The 15,674-nt window shown below is 43.7% G+C and overlaps 1 long non-coding RNA gene across 1 annotated transcript; it reads right to left on the bottom strand.

Moving 5' to 3' along the window:
- Window positions 1–13,587: 13,587 nt before the first annotated feature.
- LOC138641346 (uncharacterized) lies at window positions 13,588–15,238 on the bottom strand. Its single transcript, XR_011313780.1, has 3 exons — window positions 15,176–15,238; window positions 13,737–13,791; window positions 13,588–13,655 (listed from the first exon to the last, which is right to left on the bottom strand). It is a non-coding gene; the product is annotated as an uncharacterized lncRNA (long non-coding RNA).
- Window positions 15,239–15,674: the final 436 nt, after the last annotated feature.

Raw genomic sequence — 15,674 nt, 5'->3', positions numbered from 1 at the left:
GTTGGTCCAGTATTTCATCTGGAACATTTACTGGAGTTGGCAATCCATCGTCAGCACAGCAGGACTTTTTATTGCTTAAAGTGAACCTGTCACCTGAATTTGGCGGGACTGGTTTTGGGTCATATGGGCGGAGTTTTTGGGTGTTTGATTCACCCTTTCCTTACCCGCTGGCTGCATGCTGGCTGCAATATTGGATTGAAGTTCATTCTCTGTCCTCTGTATTACACGCCTGCGCAAGGCAAGATTGCAAACACCAAACACCTGAAAACTCCGCCCATATGACCCAAAACCGGTCCCGCCAAATTCAGGTGACAGGTTCCCTTTAAGAGCACTTCATTAATTAAGGACTAGAAATAGGAAAAACCCAATGTGGCTAAACAAAGAAGTAAGACAGGCAATTAACAGTAAAAAGAAAGCATTTGCACTACTAAAGCAGGATGGCACCATTGAAGCTCTAAAAAACTATAGGGAGAAAAATACTTTATCTAAAAAACTAATTAAAGCTGCCAAAAAGGAAACAGAGAAGCACATTGCTAAGGAGAGTAAAACTAATCCCAAACTGTTCTTCAACTATATCAATAGTAAAAGAATAAAAACTGAAAATGTAGGCCCCTTAAAAAATAGTGAGGAAAGAATGGTTGTAGATGACGAGGAAAAAGCTAACATATTAAACACCTTCTTCTCCACGGTATTCACGGTGGAAAATGAAATGCTAGGTGAAATCCCAAGAAACAATGAAAACCCTATATTAAGGGTCACCAATCTAACCCAAGAAGAGGTGCGAAACCGGCTAAATAAGATTAAAATAGATAAATCTCCGGGTCCGGATGGCATACACCCACGAGTACTAAGAGAACTAAGTAATGTAATAGATAAACCATTATTTCTTATTTTTAGTGACTCTATAGCGACAGGGTCTGTTCCGCAGGACTGGCGCATAGCAAATGTGGTGCCAATATTCAAAAAGGGCTCTAAAAGTGAACCTGGAAATTATAGGCCAGTAAGTCTAACCTCTATTGTTGGTAAAATATTTGAAGGGTTTCTGAGGGATGTTATTCTGGATTATCTCAATGAGAATAACTGTTTAACTCCATATCAGCATGGGTTTATGAGAAATCGCTCCTGTCAAACCAATCTAATCAGTTTTTATGAAGAGGTAAGCTATAGACTGGACCACGGTGAGTCATTGGACGTGGTATATCTCGATTTTTCCAAAGCGTTTGATACCGTGCCGCACAAGAGGTTGGTACACAAAATGAGAATACTTGGTCTGCGGGAAAATGTGTGTAAATGGGTTAGTAACTGGCTTAGTGATAGAAAGCAGAGGGTGGTTATAAATGGTATAGTCTCTAACTGGGTCGCTGTGACCAGTGGGGTACCGCAGGGGTCAGTATTGGGACCTGTTCTCTTCAACATATTCATTAATGATCTGGTAGAAGGTTTACACAGTAAAATATCGATATTTGCAGATGATACAAAACTATGTAAAGCAGTTAATACAAGAGAAGATAGTATTCTGCTACAGCTGGATCTGGATAAGTTGGAAACTTGGGCTGAAAGGTGGCAGATAAGGTTTAACAATGATAAATGTAAGGTTATACACATGGGAAGAGGGAATCAATATCACCATTACACACTGAACGGGAAACCACTGGGTAAATCTGACAGGGAGAAGGACTTGGGGATCCTAGTTAATGATAAACTTACCTGGAGCAGCCAGTGCCAGGCAGCAGCTGCCAAGGCAAACAGGATCATGGGGTGCATTAAAAGAGGTCTGGATACACATGATGAGAGCATTATACTGCCTCTGTACAAATCCCTAGTTAGACCGCACATGGAGTACTGTGTCCAGTTTTGGGCACCGGTGCTCAGGAAGGATATAATGGAACTAGAGAGAGTACAAAGGAGGGCAACAAAATTAATAAAGGGGATGGGAGAACTACAATACCCAGATAGATTAGCGAAATTAGGATTATTTAGTCTAGAAAAAAGACGACTGAGGGGCGATCTAATAACCATGTATAAGTATATAAGGGGACAATACAAATATCTCGCTGAGGATCTGTTTATACCAAGGAAGGTGACGGGCACAAGGGGGCATTCTTTGCGTCTGGAGGAGAGAAGGTTTTTCCACCAACATAGAAGAGGATTCTTTACTGTTAGGGCAGTGAGAATCTGGAATTGCTTGCCTGAGGAGGTGGTGATGGCGAACTCAGTCGAGGGGTTCAAGAGAGGCCTGGATGTCTTCCTGGAGCAGAACAATATTGTATCATACAATTATTAGGTTCTGTAGAAGGACGTAGATCTGGGTATTTATTATGATGGAATATAGGCTGAACTGGATGGACAAATGTCTTTTTTCGGCCTTACTAACTATGTTACTATGTTACTATGTTACTATGTAATATCACGAAGAGCCAGTTGGTCAGCAATTTCTGGAGTATACCGGCTGATGTAATCCTCCATAAATTCGGTTTTATATTTTTACCATAATGCCAATGGTTTAGCTGGTTCCCCATATACACAAATTATAGCAAATAATTTGCAAAGTTGGTAGGGCATTTGGAAAGCAATTGCATCCGTTATACCATCTTCCCATTAGGAATCGTCTTCCAAAAGATGAAGATCAATGCACGCATTTATATACGTGTCATGCACGACTCCATTGACAGTCCTTAAGTCAGCATAAGACTTTGCTCCTCTTAGGTGAAGTAAAAGGAGCCTTAGGTAATACAGCTCACCATCTGTTAAAGAGACTGTATACATTCGGGCAATTGTTTTCCCAAATTGAGCCAGTCGTTTTTTCCATCCTTCTAATACAGCTTTTCTATCCCAGACATAGTGTTCAGGGATTTCACTGTACAAATACTGATTGGCGGAAGCGTCAACTATGTTTAGCTCAAAATAGGCCCGCAGAGTAGAGGCTTTTGAGTCTGAAATAACCATATCCATATTACCATCTTCAAAAAAACACTTAATGCATGTTTTCAAGGTGCACAGCAAGCCTTTTAATGGTATGTGAAGCATCATGCATTTTAGTTTTGGCACAGTCATGTCCTTTGTATACATATTTGAAAAGATATTTAACACTTTTTATTGAAGCACATATCTCAACATTGATATGGCAATTGTACTTGAGCAGTAAATAAGGGTTGTATGGAACTACCCATCTATTGTCGATTTCTCATGTGCCTCGTTTGGTTTTCCCAGTATTGCATCTACAGTACTGTGGATAACCATCAACATTGGGGTTTATCTCTGTATTAAATTCCTTTGAGAATTTTTTTCCGCATTGACCATCTCTCATGCATATAGCACCGGGTTGATCTTCGCCACATGGGCCATGAATCATGTGCTTCATCACTGCCTCATGCAGTTTTAGATTTGCTGTCTCATTTGGGATTTCAGCAGAGACTAATTCGCCAGTCTTTTCTTTGTCCCTCGGTTTATCTTCCTCTCCGAGGATTAAGAGTATGTGAGCATGTGGTAGTCCACGCTTTTGGAATTCTATTACATGCACTTAGGCAACAACATGGCCAAAAATTTGTTTTTTCAAAATCTCGTTAAGCACGGCTTGGAGTTTGATTTTAAATACTCGTGCAACCAAATCTGGTCTGAACTCTGGCCTTTGCCTTGGTTCTAAATTTTCAGTAACTTTTTTCCACTTTTGGTCATCATAAACAAAAAAATCTGGCTTTCCGAATTTTCAGACAATTGTCTTGGTAATTTTGCTGCATAGCTCTTGAAAGTGGACGGTAAAATTACTGGTGTCCCAGCTTTTAGCCCTTGGTGTAATGCAGCATTAAGGATGTGATCCATAACGCTGGCATAACTGTCGACGTGTAATGCCTTTTGATTTTGTTTTATATATTCAATCCTGTCGGATTCAATTTTGACATAACTGTCAGCGATAAATTGTTGCGTCAGCATTTAAAAGGGGAATGAACTCGTCACGAATGGCTAGCCTGTATGCATAGTACTGCAACAGGGTGATTTTTATCTTGTCGATCTTGATCCACTGGTATGGATGGTAGGTGAATGTCACCAATTCCTTGATGTTGCACATGTAGGGCAATTAGAGTTGTTAAAGTTATTGTCCATCCACTTTCCCCATATGGGAATAGAAGTGGATATGTCATTGCATCACACTTTCTGTGAAGAAAGCTGATTTGAACAATTTGGTTTTCACTTTTGAGGTGAACTCTGATGTCCCTATTAAATGGGGGTTCACCCATTGCATTTGGATAAATTATAGCTAATTCATTGCACCTTGGTGCATTGTAGCGCCTCTGGTCATCGTTGTAGTCATTTATAATAGACATTTTTATTTCGAGTGGATCGCGATTTTCTAATTCAGCAATCTTCTCTTCGTCTATTTCAAATTCCCTCATCATTGTGGAAGCTCTTGTGAGTGGGTTAATTGCTTTCTCCAAGAGATGATAGCAGTGCTGGGAGGCACTTTTTATTTGCTTGACTTCTTGTACTTAATGCTTCTTCACTGTCCAAGATATAAATCTGGGCAAACTTGGGGGTACTACTCACAGCGGGATGCAATGGGGCAGTTCTGTGGTAAATTTGTCCATGAATTCGAAAACAGTGTGGACCATGCCCAGGAGGTGGCTCTACTTGTGCTCCCATAGATGCCAATGTACCGTATATACTCGAGTATAAGCCGACCCGAGTATAAGCCGACCCCCCTAATTTTGTCACAAAAAACTGGGAAAACTTATTGACTCGAGTATAAGCCTAGGGTGGAAATGCAGCATTTACCGGTGAATTTCAAAAATAAAAATAGATCATTATTTCCCCATAGCTGTGCCATATAGTGCTCTGCACCGTTCATTATTTCCCCATAGCTGTGCCATATAGTGGTATCCAGAGCAAGAAAAGTAACAGCGCACTCACCGGTGTTGAGCAAAAAGCGATTTATTCACATGCAATCATGTGGTGCAGGGAGGGTGGTGAACACATGCGGATGACAGCTGTTTCGTGCTGCAAGCACTTCAACAGATCTGTTGAAGTGCTTGCAGCACGAAACAGCTGTCATCCACATGTGTTCACCACCCTCCCTGCACCGCATGATTGCATGTGAATAAATCGCTTTTTGCTCAACACCGGTGAGTGCGCTGTTACTTTTCTTGCTCTGGATACTTTAATACAAATTGTTTTTTTCATGAAGCAGCACCCAGGTGGAGCTTGTATAGCGATTATTTTTTTCTATTGTTACTAAAGGCTTATACGGTGTGGCATTCAATATCCTTGAAGTAGAAAGGGTCTTGCGTGTAGCGGCTGTGCGATTGCAATATTTCTGGACTGTGGACTTATTTGTGCCATATAGTGCTCTGCACCGTTCATTATTGCCCCATAGCTGTGCCATATAGTGCTCTGCACTGTTCATATTTCCCCATAGCTCTGCCATATAGTGCTCTGCACCGTTCATATTTCCCCATATCTGTGCCATATAGTGCTCTGCACCGTTCATATTGCCCCATATCTGTGCCCTGTATGCTCTGCACCGTTCATATTGCCCCCATATCTGTGCCCCATATAGTGCTCTGCACCGTTCATACTGCCCCCATATCTGTGCCCCATATAGTGCTCTGCACCGTTCATATTGCCCCCATATCTGTGCCCCATATAGTGCTCTGCACCGTTCATATTGCCCCCATATCTGTGCCCCATATATGCTCTGCACCGTTCATACTGCCCCCATATCTGTGCCCCATATAGTGCTCTGCACCGTTCATACTGCCCCCATATCTGTGCCCCATATAGTGCTCTGCACCGTTCATACTGCCCCCATATCTGTGCCCCATATAGTGCTGTGCACCGTTCATACTGCCCCATATCTGTGCCCCATATATGCTCTGCACCGTTCATACTGCCCACATATCTGTGCCCCATATATGCTCTGCACCGTTCATACTGCCCCCATATCTGTGCCCCATATATGCTCTGCACCGTTCATACTGCCCCCATATCTGTGCCCCATATAGTGCTCTGCACCGTTCATATTGCCCCCATATCTGTGCCCCATATAGTGCTCTGCACCGTTCATATTGCCCCCATATCTGTGCCCCATATATGCTCTGCACCGTTCATACTGCCCCCATATCTGTGCCCCATATAGTGCTCTGCACCGTTCATACTGCCCCCATATCTGTGCCCCATATAGTGCTCTGCACCGTTCATACTGCCCCCATATCTGTGCCCCATATAGTGCTGTGCACCGTTCATACTGCCCCATATCTGTGCCCCATATATGCTCTGCACCGTTCATACTGCCCACATATCTGTGCCCCATATATGCTCTGCACCGTTCATACTGCCCCCATATCTGTGCCCCATATATGCTCTGCACCGTTCATACTGCCCCCATATCTGTGCCCCATATAGTGCTGTGCACCGTTCATACTGCCCCCATATCTGTGCCCCATATATGCTCTGCACCGTTCATACTGCCCCCATATCTGTGCCCCATATAGTACTCTGCACCGTTCATACTGCCCCATAGATGCTCCACATATATCTGTGCCGCTGCTGCAATAAAAAAAAAAAAAGCCATACTCACCTCTCTTGCTTGCAGCTCCCAGCGTCCGGTCCCGGCGTCTCTCTGCACTGACTGATCAGGCAGAGGGCGCCGCGCACACTATATGCGTCATCGCGTCCTCTGACCTGAACAGTCAGAGCAGAGATAGACGCCGGGAAGATGGAGCGGCGCCGGGAAGATGGAGCGACGCCCGGCGGCTGGAACGGGGACAGGTAAATATGACATACTTACCTGGTCCCGACGTCCGGCTCCCTCTGCCTGTCCCACGGTCTTCGGTGCCGCAGCTTCTTTCTCTATCAGCGGTCACCGTTACCGCTGATTAGAGAAATGAATAGGCGGCTACACCCCTATGGGAGGTGGAGCCGCCTATTCATTTCTCTAATGAGCGGTCCCACGTGACCGCTGAAGAGGGGAAGAAGCTGCAGCACAGAAGACCGTGTGACGGCAGGGACAGCGCCAGAATCGCTGGGACTAGGTAAGTATACCTCAGCGCCCTCACCCCCTCACCCGCCGACCCTGCCACCCACCTTGACTCGAGTATAAGCCGAGAGGGGCACTTTCAGCCCAAAAATTTGGGCTGAAAATCTCGGCTTATACTCGAGTATATACGGTAAGCGAGCTGTTGTATTGCCTTATATTAGCAATAAGGTTATTGGAGTGCTGATGCTCTCCTTTCATCAACTTGACTAAGTGATCATCCATCTGAATGGGACATAATTGGATGGGCCCTCTCTTGCAGCAGGAAGGGAATGTTTTGTCCTGCCCCATTTCGTCTTTGAAATTTTTAGATTGGCAGAACTGACATCGAAATGTCCGTTTGCCAGCATAGTGGTCTTCAATACGTGTCTCATCAATTTGATTGAGAAGTCCTCTAGCGGCAAATGTAACGAGTGGCTCTTGCATTTTGGACACGTATTCTATCTTGCTCTCTTTTTGTGAAATATGTGTATTACTTTGTGCATTGCGTGTTGCTCGTTATCGCGCAGCATTAGATGCTCTACGTGATTCAGTTACTTCATTCATTTCTCTTGCTCTGGCCGCCCTCTGTCGGGCTGCATCAGCAGTTCTTCGACAATTTTGTTCATCTTCTGTTTCATTAAGACGCAGGTTAGGCTACGTTCACATTAGCGTCATGCGACGCAGCGTCGCCGACGCAACGCACGACGCAACTGAAACGCACGCAAAAACGCACCATTTTTGACGCATGCGTCGAACGGATGCGTCGTAAAACGCAGCGTTTTTTGTGCGTTTTTGTTGCGTTTTCCCAAAAAACGCAGCGTTTTACAACGCATGCGTTATCAAACAATGATGTAATCTTTCAACACAATTTAGTGTCCAGACACTAGATAATACCACCAATGAATAGAAGAGGGTGGGTCTAGTGTCTAGACACTAGATAATGCCACCAATGGGTAGATGAGGGTGGGTATAATGGAATTGTGGTATATATACCCCGGCATAGATGAATTCCAACCATACAGCATCAAGATGGATCGTCCCATGGAGAGTATCTACCTCAATATGGAGCTGGATTTTGCCCTTGCTATTGCGTATGCTATTGCCTGTCATGAACAGAGGAAAAGAGACAAACTACGGAGAAGGAGTCGTCGGCGTTTTTGGCTACACCCTATAGTGGAAGTCCGTGAGAGTCGTGGAGCCTACCATTGTCTGTTTGGCGAGTTAAACGACAACCAGGAGAAATACTTTGAGTACACCAGGATGTCTCAAAACAGCTTCCGATATCTGCTGCGTCTGGTGGAAGGAGCCATTTCCAGGCAGGACACGCAGCTCCGTAAAGCAATTTCCCCCGAGGAACGTCTGCTGGTGACTCTACGGTACGTAATGGAATGTGAAGGATTTATATGTTCTTGCCATTTTTTAAAGTAACGTGTTTTGGTTTTGTGGGGTGGGGGATTGTAATTAAAAATTAAAAATTCTTTCATAACAATTTAATTAATTACATTTATTTATTTTTCTTCTTGTCAGTTTCCTGGCTACCGGAGAGACCTTGAGATCAGTGCATTTCCAGTTTAGGATTGGAGTCTCCACACTGTCTGGTATTATTGCCGACACATGCAGCGCATTGTGGGACAACCTCCGGGAGGAATTTTTACTCATCCCTACAACAGAATTATGGCAGGCCAAGGCCCAAAAATTCGAACAAGTGTGTTCTTTCCCTAACTGTATTGGAGCCGTGGATGGGAAGCACATTAGGATTACCAAGCCTTCAAGAAGTGGATCTCTGTTTTTTAATTATAAAAAATACTTTTCCACCGTGCTCATGGCAATTGCAGGTGCGGACTGCAGGTTTCTCGCTGTGGACATTGGAGCGTTTGGCCGTGCAAATGATTCACGGACATTTAAGGAGTCTGATATGGGCCGAAGATTATACGATAACAATTTTAATTTCCCCCAGCCACGACCTCTTCCCAACACCGAAGGCCCGGCCATGCCATTTGTTGTGGTTGGGGATGAGGCTTTTCAAATGAGTGGCAACCTACTTAAACCGTACTCCAGTCGGGGGTTGGACCGCACCAAAAGTATTTTTAATTATAGACTGTCCCGGGCCAGAAGAACTGTGGAGTGCGCCTTTGGAATCCTTGTCTCCAAATGGCGTATCTTAGGATCCGCTATAAATTTGAAAATTGAGACAGTGGATGAGGTGGTGAAGGCGTGTGTGGTTCTCCACAATTTTATTATTGATAAAGAGAGAGTCAACGTGGAACTCGATGAACCCATACCAAATCCATTGCCTGATTATCAAGATCATCCTCTGCGGACAACTGTGGAGATTGCTCATATGAGGGACCAATTTGCTGCATACTTTGTTTCAGATGTTGGGCGTGTTTCATGGCAAGATCAAATGGTTTAATTCATCTTTGTATTATGTAAAAACACTGTCATGTAAACACTGTGGAGTCCATGTCATTTTACCAGCCTATGTAAGGTTATTTAAATGTTGTTAATGTCCCCTGATTTTCTAATGCGTTGTGTTTTGAAATAAAGTTCTTGTGCCTTTCCGTTTTCACAAAACAAATCTCCCATATGTTTTTCCATATTAAACAAATTTTAAAATTCAATGTTATATAAACTAATGTGTGTCCCACAAAATTTATGTGAGCACCAGTACCCAAATGGACTGTGACAAAACAACAAAATATTTCAGCCGTGTGTTCCATAGTTTTGACATATAACATGATCGGCTCCCACCTTGTCAACCATTTTTAATCTTGCAGACTATTTGCATATGGAATCAGGCTTGACAAGGAGGGAGACGATCATGTTTGCACAACTCTACAGAGTTAACACTATTGCACTCAGGATGCTAGTATACGTCCAGAGTCAAATAGTGGCGACACTGTGAACATTGCTACCACCTCACCTGACCAATATTCTTAAGGTACCGTAATAAAACGATTAACCAACGATACCGACCAGTGATACGACCGGACCGTGATCGTTGTTAGTCGTCGCGTGGTTGCTGGAGAGCTGTCACACAGACAGCTCTCCAGCGACAAAAAAAGAGCAAGTCCCCGTGTAATCTGGGTAACCATTGTGTTATGAAGCGCATGGCCGCACTCACGATGTTTTCCCTGTTTACCATTGTAAATGTAATTTAAACAAAAAAAAAAAATTCCGGTGTGTGACACGTCCATCGCCGTCACCTTTCCGTATTGTGCCAGCCCTAAAGCACAGCACAGCGTTTATTATTAAGTCAACGGTGTGCTCTGCTTTACGGGCGGGAATGACAGTGCCAGTCACTGCGGGAAGATGACGGCGAGGGACGTGGTTGACACCTTTTTTTTTTTTTTGGGGGGTATTGTTCACTTTTTTGATTGTTTAAAACACTGCGCTAGTAACCCAATATTCCCTTGTTTACAGCAAAGACATCGCTGGATCGGTGTCAAACACGCCGATCCAACAATGACAGCGTGTGATCAGTTACCCCCAAAAATTCCTAATCATTCGCTGACACCTACAATCTCCCAGCAGGGGCCTAATCGTTGGACGATTTCAGAAAAGATAACGTTGGTTACTGACAAAAACCAACTATATCGTTACTGAAATCGTTGTGTGATGGTACATTTTAAAATTGATATATTGATGCTGTTTGTGTTTGTAACATCTCATAGTACAATGAGCGACAGCCCTATAAAAAAATGAAAAAAAATATTGATAAAATATTGTCAGACATCGCACATCAGGTGTTACACACACAAGATTTGTTTATACGGCGCACGGTGTGATTTGGTGCAAACTTTATTATAGACAATAAAAACTCATTATTTTTGAACAAAATAACAATTTTATTTGTGACACAAATAAAAAGAAATGGGAAATGTTATGGGGTATCAATATCTGCGATTAAGGGGGATTGATATCCTCCACTTTTGGTGGGTGTTGAGGAGACCGAGGAGGAGGACGAGGGGGAGGAAGCCGCATACTCTATTACACTAGACGGGATGCCGACATCAATCCAGCCAGTTGACGGTGGCGAGACTGCCAACGCAGGAGGTGAGGGAGGAGGAGGGACGACCAGTGTCCTTGGCTGGCTACTCCTGCTCCGGGTAGACCCAGGCTGAGTACTTGGTGTGCTCCTTGTAGACCCAGGCTGGGTACTGGGTGTGCTCCGTGTAGACCCAGGCTGGGTACTGGGTGTTCTCCGGGTAGACCCAGGCTGTGTACTTTGGGTGGTTGTTTTGGGAGCAGCCATAGCCAAGGTTGTAGTGCTTGTCGTCTTCTTCTTTTTTTTCCTCCTCTCTCCCTCTGGGTGTGGGTCGGCTTCCCGTCTGTGTGCCCTTGAAGGCCTGGCAGGAGCAGAAGTTTGGGGCTCTGTTCTGTGGTGGCGGTGGCGGTGGCCCTCGGCACGCGGAGCTCTGTGGTGGTGCTCTGCAGCAGGAGTCGGAGCCATGGCAGCCAGCGATGGTACTGCGGGCACTGTAGTCGCTGACTGCATGACCCGAGCCTGCTGCAGAGCAGTGACATATGCGTTGTTGCAGGCTTGCATGACCGAAATCTGGAGTTCCGGCGTAAGATGTTCAACCATGCCCTTCTGAATGGCACTAAAAAAATGTTTGGCCGGCCTCGAGAGCTCCGATTCTATGGTTTCAAGACGCCGGTCGATATTGGACATTTTATCGCACAGCGCCTTGAAACCATTCTGGAATACGGTGCTCAAATGTAAAAATTCGGGCAGGATCGCCCTGTCCGAGGCCCGCTGACGCTGTCTGGAAGACCTGAAGGAAGGAGCGACAGAGGCCTCGGCCAGGGGAACATCTGATGGACCGGCTGCCGGTTCGCCAGATTATGGTGGTGCAGACCTGCTCTCGCTGTGGGATGGCTGCGACGGTTCAGATGGCGCTTCACGAAGGACCGCTCCAGAGGGTCGGACAGTCTCGCGGGTGCTGCTGTGTGTTCTGTGAAAACATAAGGAAACCATTAGTATACTAAATATAACATTTCACATGCGTCATTAATTAACTTTACCGGCGGTATCCATTGCCGCCGTTAATATTAACCTATTTTTAATATTGCCACTGCATATGCCGCATCAATATTAAATAAAGAATGCATCTATTTATTTCAAAATAGTCACCCATGGTTGCCGTTTGTAACGCCCGACAATTATGCTTATCGTCGGAACTGCCATGACGTCACGGTCATGTGACCGAGACGTCATCACAGGTCCTGCGAGCTGAGCAACCATGGGAACATAACCTGCCTTGGAGTAGAAGGTAGAAGGTCTATTATATTTTTCCTTTTTTTTAAAAAAAAACTGGGATACACCTGGATGGGCAATATACTACTCCACTATGAAATATTGCCCGGGCATGGCCAATCTACTATCTTTCTGTGTTCTGTATAGTTCGTATTTCAGGGAAAAAAAGAGGAAGTCAAGCTCACCATAGTACTAATCCCAGAAGGCTCGGAGCACGGAGACGCTGTGTCAAGCGTGAGAAGACCAGAAATGAAGAAAAAATTCGAGGTCACCGAGGCGTGAAAAGTAAAAACTAAATACTTTATTCACTTCAATCAGAAGCAGAGGATGAAACATCAGCACAATACAATAAAAACACTATCTACGCGTTTCAGGTCTGATGTTCCCTGTCACCTGAAACGCGTAGATAGTGTCTATTGTATTGTGCTGATGTTTCATCCTCTGCTTATGATTGAAGTGAATAAAAGTATGTATTTTTTACTTTTCACGCCTCGGTGAGCTTGCATTTTTTTCTTCATTTCTATACTTTGTACTTGCCAAAATAAATGGCTGGGCAATAAGCTACGTGGCTGGAATATAGTACGTGAATATGCATGTTGTGAAAACTAGGTGTGTGCATAGGTACTATACTTACTCTCTGCTGTCAAGGACCGGTCGCAAGAACTGCAAAATACGGTTATATTTGTAGACAGAGGTCCTTGACGCTGCAGCACCACTACGGATCTGTCCCTCCTTTTTCAGGCCCCTCTTGAAACGGTCCTTCATGGAGCGCCATCTGGTCTTCAATTGTTTAACTGTGTATAAATAAAAAAAAAAAAAATTAGTTTTAGAGAAAATATTGAAAATGATAACGCAAGCGTGTGCAATCCCAATAGAAGACATCACAGACGGTTGTGTAATCCTGGCATGATGGGTCACAGCAGCATTTTGGAAATACTTACGAAATTTAGCTTTGCCCACAGGGGAAGCGCTGTCGAAGCCATCCCACAGCGATTGTGCCACCTCAATCCACAAACGGCGCAACACGCCCTGGTCCGCGTGCCGGGGGTCACGGCTGTCCCACAACGGGCCCCGTTCCTCTATGGATGCCACCATCATGTCAATGTCCAGTGGGTCATCATGGGCCCGTTGTGAAACCTAGAATAAATGGAAAATATTAATGTTTGCAAGATAAAAATTGTCCCTACCTCCTCCACCACCACCTACCACCTCCACCACCCCCCCTCCCACCACCCCCCATACCCGCAAAAACAAAAAACTTAAAGAAAAAAAAGGAATAGGTTTGACATAAAAACTTATTTGCCGCCCTGCAACCACAGCTTGGTCCCGTGGTCTCTGCTCCTGCTGCCTCTGTTCCTCCTGGCTCTCCTCCTCACTTGAAGAAGCCTGTAAAATAGTTTACAAAAAGTTGAGTGAACCATCTACAAATGACAGCGAATAGTAAGCAACAGTAGATCATGTACTCACCGGACTCCTCAGCGGTGGGGTGTGGCTTGAGTCGCTGGCCATGACTAATGCAATTCTGAAATAAAGAACAAAATAAAATGTATCCTATGCACAATACAGCGGAACATAGTAAAATATAAAAAAAAAAAAAAACATTTACATTTCAACCACAAAGAACATTGCACTCCAACTGAACTAACGCTGAGCAAACAACACTGCCACATTGATTAAAAAAAACAATGGCAGAGACAACACAATGCCAGAGTAAACAAAAGCCTAAAGATAACAAAACAAATACACAACAGACCCTATGTCGTAATCCAAAAAGAGAGTTTTGTTTAAAACAAATGTACAGTATGCACGGAGCAACCCAAAAAACACAATAGATTTTTGAAAGGAAAAAATTAACAACCCCCAAAAATTAAGGGCAGAAACGGCAATACAACACCATACTTTACAATAAAACCGACAGGGCCGGATACAATAAAAGGCCATACTACGCCATACCTCCCAACCAGAAACATACTACAATGTCTTTACACAACCACAGTGCAGAACATAATACACAACTTGCAATACAAATTATTACATTTAATAAAAGGGCGCAGAATTATTCTATACTACCATACTTTACAATAAAACCGACAGGGCCGGATACAATAAAAGGCCATACTACGCCATACCTCAAAACCAGAAACATACAACAATGTCTTTACACAACCACAGTGCAGAACATAATACACAACTTGCAATACAAATTATTACATTTAATAAAAGGGCGCAGAATCATTCTATACTACCATACTTTACAATAAAACCGACAGGGCAGGAGACAATAAAAGGCCATACAACGCCATACATCCCAACCAGAAACATACAACAATGTCTTTACACAACCACAGTGCAGAACATAATACACAACTTGCAATACAAATTATTACATTTAATAAAAGGGCGCAGAATCATTCTATACTACCATACTTTACAATAAAACCGACAGGGCAGGAGACAATAAAAGGCCATACAACGCCATACATCCCAACCAGAAACATACAACAATGTCTTTACACAACCACAGTGCAGAACATAATACACAACTTGCAATACAAATTATTACATTTAATAAAAGGGCGCAGAATCATTCTATACTACCATACTTTACAATAAAACCGACATGGCCGGAGACAATAAAATTCATATAACGCAAGAATAAAACATCACAACTGAATACAAAAAAACACCACCAAACCAATAAATGGAAAAGAAAAATCTATCCTGGAAAGAACAATAATCAAGGCCGCAGACAATGAAAGCCATCCTATACAACGCCATACATCACAACCAGACTAAAAATACAACAATATCTTTAAACAACCACAGTGCAGAATATAATACACAACTTGCAAAAACAATTTAAAAATAAAACATGTAGAAAATGCACAGAATCATTCTATACTTACATCTCTGGACAGCAGATGAAGAAAAGTAGAAGAAGTCTGGTCTGATGTGTTGCCTGTAGATGCTGCAGCAGAAGTGACAAACAATCCAAACATTTTCTTTATATATGGGGGATGTTTTTATCACTGTTTTCACTGTCTAGACACTTTTTTGTTTAATTTTATCTAACGACACATGCGTCGCACAACGCACACGCGACGCAAGTGCGTTGTCAATTGGTTTCAATGGGAAATTGTAACGCAATGACGACGCACGAGCGACGCGTTTTTTAGACGCTACAACAATGCAACATGTAGCGTCTCTGACGCCACCCAGGTGCGGTGAAACGACGCATGCGTCGTGCGTTTTTACAAAAACGCACGACAACGCAACGCATGCGTCCCCAATGATAAAGATAGGGGCGCATGACGCATGCGTTGTCGTGCGTCGACGACGCAGCGTCGCATGACGCTAATGTGAACGTAGCCTTACGCATCCGTATGCGAATCGCTTCTCTGCGTG

Source organism: Ranitomeya imitator, chromosome 6, assembly GCF_032444005.1.
Source record: "Ranitomeya imitator isolate aRanImi1 chromosome 6, aRanImi1.pri, whole genome shotgun sequence".
In the NCBI taxonomy this organism is placed as follows: domain Eukaryota; kingdom Metazoa; phylum Chordata; class Amphibia; order Anura; family Dendrobatidae; genus Ranitomeya; species Ranitomeya imitator.
This window is presented reverse-complemented; position numbering and strand designations above follow the sequence as displayed.